This window comes from Canis lupus, chromosome X (assembly GCF_048164855.1).
Source record: "Canis lupus baileyi chromosome X, mCanLup2.hap1, whole genome shotgun sequence".
Taxonomy (NCBI): Eukaryota; Metazoa; Chordata; class Mammalia; order Carnivora; family Canidae; genus Canis; species Canis lupus.
In genome coordinates this window covers 13,050,826-13,056,729 of record NC_132876.1, presented here as the reverse complement: position 1 = coordinate 13,056,729, position 5,904 = coordinate 13,050,826, and positions in this window count along the sequence as shown.

Sequence of the window (5,904 nt, the reverse complement as noted above, 5' to 3'; positions counted from 1 at the left end):
GTTTCTGAAATGTGCCTGAAAATGTGTAAGCTTTTGTGCCCCCTTTCACCTGGAAATCGTATTTGTAGATCCATTTCTGCGAGGAAAAGAAAAAAAAAAAAGCTGAAGTGGTGGCCTTTTTATTTCTTTGAAATTCAGGTTGTGTGTCACTTCAACAGGAAGGAGCCAACGAGATAGGTAAATTTTTGAGTGAGATGACAGGCAGGCAGTGGAGGAGGAAAAATAAGAAGGAAGAGATTAAAAGAAAGCTCACAAGATGGGCCATTTTTCCAAGCCAAAAATGTCTGCGGGTGGCATGTTTTGCAGGGGGGACGGGGGGGGGGGGGTGAGTGTGTTGCAGGCAAAGGGAGGGGGGCATTGCACTGAGAGCACTGCGGCAGAGAGAATGACTGGCGCATCCAGGGACATGTGACCATTCTCTGGTGTAGTGAAGAAAATTTTCCAGGAGTCCATCTTGTATAAGAAATTCTGTACCTGTTCAAATGCACATAATACTGTGATCTTCATGTAGTACATACTTTGTTTTGCTGGATCCTCCATTGCCATATAGGTACATTTAGGCTTTGGTTTTTTATTGTCTTTCTGCCTAGACTTTCTTTTCTGTGCTCCCACTGCTTTTAGAGCACTTATTAAAATAGCTTATTAAAAATCCCACCTTTCCCCTTTCTTGTAAAAAAGTCACATATTCATTGTTTAAAATACGGAAGGATTACTCTCGGTCCCTCGCCCCTGAAAACATACAGATAAATGCATATAAGTAGATCCTTATATATAGAAAATGAAAATCATATGTACATACAGTTTTCGACTTGCTTTAATAATCATTAAGCAATATATTGGGAGCAGTTCCTCATATTTTTAAACATTCCGCAAGAAGGCAACGTTCTCTGGCTGCATAATTTCTGATCATATAGGTGTCTCACTAAATGTCCTGTTATTGAATGCATATATGTGCAATTTTTGCTGTTATAGTTTAAGGAATATCTTTCCATATAAACCTCTGTGTGCTTTTCTGTTTTGTTTTTTTTTTTTTACCCCCCTAGGATCAATTCATAGACGTGGAATTTCTGGATCAAATGGTATGAACCAGTTTAAGATTTCTCCTCCACCACCACCTTATACATTATCACCTAATTTATTTATCATATGTGGTAAAAACATTATTTCCCAGTTGTTGTTTGCCTATTGATTTTGTACCATTTATGCTGGGTTTTTTTTTTTACATGATGCAGCTTTACATTTTTAGATATCCTCAGCTATCAGTTTTTGATTTTATGATTTATTTCTTTCCTTTGATGAGTATATTGACCTGTATTTTTTCTAGTTATTTCATTGCTTCATTTTTTTTATGATTAACTCTGATTCATCTGGAATTCATTTTGGTATATGGTATGAATATGAAGTAGGATCTAATTTTGTTTTTTTTCCAAATAGGTCACCAATTGTTTCAGCATCATTTATTGAATAATCCAACCTCTTCCACTGATTTGAAATGGCAACAACTGCTGTCCCATTAGCTAGGGTATAGTGTCCACAGATAAGCCATGTTCTTTCTACCTAAGATGGTCACATTCCACAATAGCACTCCTACCTTCTTGCAGCTTCAACATGCTAAAACATCATGTTCGTGCTCATGCCTTTCAAGAATTCTAGGCACATGCGGTTTAGGGTAGTGGTTTTCAAACAGGATTTTTAGATTTTAAATATTCCAAAATTATATTTTTATCAGATGCTTTTTACAAATTAAAATCGAGGAATCCGAGTATATAAAACCACTGTTCCAGATATGCTATTCCTCTTGGACACAGTTGGCATCCTAATTGTATGTTCGAAATCCCCCCCCCCCCACACCAGGGTTAGTAGAGTTACTCCTAAGGTTCCTCCTTCACCTTTTTTTCTACTCCTCAGGTACTCGGAGAATTAAAGCTGTCTGGACTCAGTTCCTGGAATTTTCTAGAATGGTAGAAGAAGGAAATGTAAGGAATGTATGAGGAGCAGAAATAAATGATATCTGCCAGCCTGTTGCTGGCAGTAGTCTGATCTAGGGATTTAAAGGAGTTAGGATGAGTCCCAATCCATGCCACCACTGCCACCATCTCTTGTAGGTAGACACACCCCAGTGGCTCACCTCTTTTCACTGTAGGTGGAAGGCTCCAGCATGAAACACAGACCCTTAGTGGGAGAAGAGTTAAACGTTGCTCACAGACATATTTGATTATTAAGATCACCTGCCACCTACTGTTGACAGCCCCACCCCCATCCCCACCCCCACCGCAGCCTTTTTTCTCTAATGACTTCGGACTCTGGCCTCTAGCCTCTAGGCTTTACCGATTCGGGAAGGAAAATAGGGGGCATTGGGTGGGAGGATGCCCTGGCCGCCCTCAGTGCAAGGGGCTCTTTTGGCTCACAGCCACGGCCGGGTCATTTCTTGACTTGCGCAGTTAGGCGGTGGTTTGTTTGTGACTGGTGGCTGGTTTCCCTGGCAACAGCGGCTCGCCGGGGCATGCGCATTTGCTCCTCTGCAGGGGCCCGAATGCGGCTGCGGCGGCGAGGGGGGGGCTGTTTGGGGGCCGACGTCACTGGAGGAGCCCTTCTGCAGTCGTGATGTCAGTTTCTCTGGGCTAAACTGCCATCCTTTTTTTTTTTTTTTTTTTTTAAATTTATTTATGATAGGCACACAGTGAGAGAGAGAGAGGCAGAGACACACACAGGCAGAGGGAGAAGCAGGCTCCATGCACCGGGAGCCCGATGTGGGATTCGATCCTGGGTCTCCAGGATCGCGCCCTGGGCCAAAGGCAGGCGCCAAACCGCTGCGCCACCCAGGGATCCCTAAACTGCCATCCTTATTGTAAATAGAGCGTTTCGTTATTTTTCTTTTTTTTTAAATACATGGAAGGCTTTGAGCTACTCCCCTTTTCTTCCAAATTACCTGCTCTCAATGTGCCCGGCAGTGACCACGAAGTATCCCCAGTGTTGGAGGCCACTGATGTCCCCAGGGCCTCGGGGGACTCACGATAGTGTGGGCGCGGGGAGCAGACGGCCTGGTTTCAGACCTCTGCCTCTTGCTAGCTGCATGACCATAGCACAGGGCGCTTCAGTTTTCTCAGACGTAAAATGCAGATGCATAATAGCACCTTCAGAACGGTGCCTGTTGCGTGGGGACCGTTGTGTAAGTGTTGCTATTATTTGTAGATATTAAAGGAGAATTTGCCCTAAAACAGACTTGCGCTGCAATGTGCCAACTTACCCTCTAATGTCCACTGGTCAATTAATACACACACACGCGCACGCACGCACTTGCCCTTGCAGCACACAGACTCTTCCCATGGCACATGGACAGGCACCGCAGCAGAAAGACTTGCCCCCATAGCAGACACATCCCCCCCACCTCGCCCCGTATCACTGACTCACCCAAAAGCACACATGTTCTCCGCAAGGCAAAAAGTCTCACCTAAGGGACGCAGACCTGCCCCACGTGACAGACTCACTCTTCCATAGACTCTATCCATGACACACACACACAAACACACACAATCCTGACATCACAGAGTGTCCCCATATCACGCAGGCCCTTTGCCTGGCACGTCTCTCTAGCGAATACAGACTGACCCCATAGGACACAGACATGCCCTGCAGGATACAAACTCTCACCCCGGAACACGGTCTCTGCCCAAGGCGTGCAGACTCCCCACAGCACACAGATTTCTCCCAGTGCCCCACTGACTAAACCCATGGCCAGGATTCTCCCCAGGGCACAGACTCCCCTCACATCCCAGAAACACTCCCTAGATCACACAGATCCCACCCCCCCCAACTCAGGGCACACAGCCTTATCCCACAACACATGGAGGCACCCAGGAGCACATGGCTTCTCCACAGAACACAGAATCCCTCCCAGAATACAGTCCACGGCCAAGCTTGGCCACCCACACAGAGACATACTCTCCCGCAACAGACAGACTTGCTTCGTGGCACATAGACAAGCACCACAGGACACAGACCATTCCAAAAGGACCCACACTTGCTCCATAGTCTACAGACCCTACCCAAGTCACGCAGACTCACCCTGCAACACACAAACTAAACCCATGGCATAGAGGGTCTCCCCATAGCACACAGACACTCCCTACAGCCTACATCACCCCACAAACTTTCTTCACAGGATACAGGCCCTCCCCACTTCAGGCAGACTGGCCCTAGGATGCACGGGCTCTCCCCAAGACACAGACTCATCCCCCAGCAAAAGGACATGCCCCTAAGAACACAGACTCACCCCACAACTTGAAGACCTACCTCATGGCACACAGATTAAAACCCAGAGCACAGAGACTCTCTCCACGGCACTCAGACAAGCTCACCCCACATCACAGAGACGCAGTAGTATATCTTACAGGACGTTTATCCCCCCATGAAGCACAGGAATGCAGCCCAGCACACAACCTTTTCCTACAGGGCACCAGTTCACTTTATAACCAATGCAGTCGCCACACAGTACAAATACTTGCCTCATGGTACGCTCGTTTGCCCCGCAACATCTAGACCTCCACCATGCATACGGTCACCACACATACTGTGGCCCTGAATCGATGAAACGTGCCCCGAATTCCTTAGACACACTGCAATAAATAGACCCCCCCCCACGGTGCACAGCACTGCACCACAGCATGCAGATTGGCCCTACAACGGACAGACTCGCTCTAGAACAGACACACTCATGCTGCAGCAGCGCCTAAAGCGTCCAGATCTGCTCCTCAGGGCACAGTCACAGACATGATCCAGACTTCCCTCACTTACTTCACAGCACAGATGCAAACACACAAACACGTCCCACAGCGCAGCACCCCATCCCCACGGTGCACGTAACTGCGTCGCAACACACGTTTGTCACACAGATTCACTTCGCAAAAACCACACTCCTTAGGGTGGCTACACAGGGAGAACACATGCCCACAACATGTGCAACCATTTGCCCTACAAGTCCCGGATCTACCTCAGGCCACACAGACTAGTCTCACTGCTCATGCCGCTGCCCGTAAACCAGCTATGCTCAACCAGGCACAGAATTCCACCCAAATGCACAGGTTCTTCCGTTAATACACATACTCACCCCACAACACACACGAACACGACCGAGCACTGAGACTCACCCTAAGTGGGCAGACAAGCCCTTTAGGGCATAGACTTGCCCCGCCACTTAATCACACTCAACAAAATTTACGATTCATGGGCACACCTGTGAACACATAGATGTCTTCTATGTGCAGTGCACAGGATCGCATCGTAACGCAGACTTAACCCTAAAATGGAAAACCAACAATTCACATAAACTTTCCCCAGTGCATAGACAGGCACACAACACGCATATTACCCCTGCAATGCAGATGCTTCCATTGTAGTGTGCAGACAAACTTTACCACATTACTGAGCTACGACTCTGGCCTGCAACAGAGACACGGTTTGTGTACTGGTTAAGAGCAAGGCCTCTGGACCCAGGCTACCTGGGTTAGGATCCAGGCTCCACCCCTTTCTAATTGTATCACCTTGGGTAAGTATATTTCTCTGTTCTTCAGTTTGCTCATCTGTAAGACAAAGATAAGGGTGGTTGTGAGGATTGAATGAGTTACAGTATGTTAAGCGCTTAGTACAGTGCCTGGCACATGGGAACTATTGCAGTTGTTCCTATATGTTACTATCACTCCCCCCACCCCATTACTATTAAAGCGAAGAGGGTCTACCTCAAATACCTAGCATCTGACAACACAAAGGTTCGCCACATGATACACAGACTAGCCCTAGAACATGTACAGATGCTCTGTAGCACACAGCTATCCCACAACACCCCCACACGCTCTACAGAGCACAGACAGACCCCTAAACCAGATGCCACTCACAAAAGACAGAGCT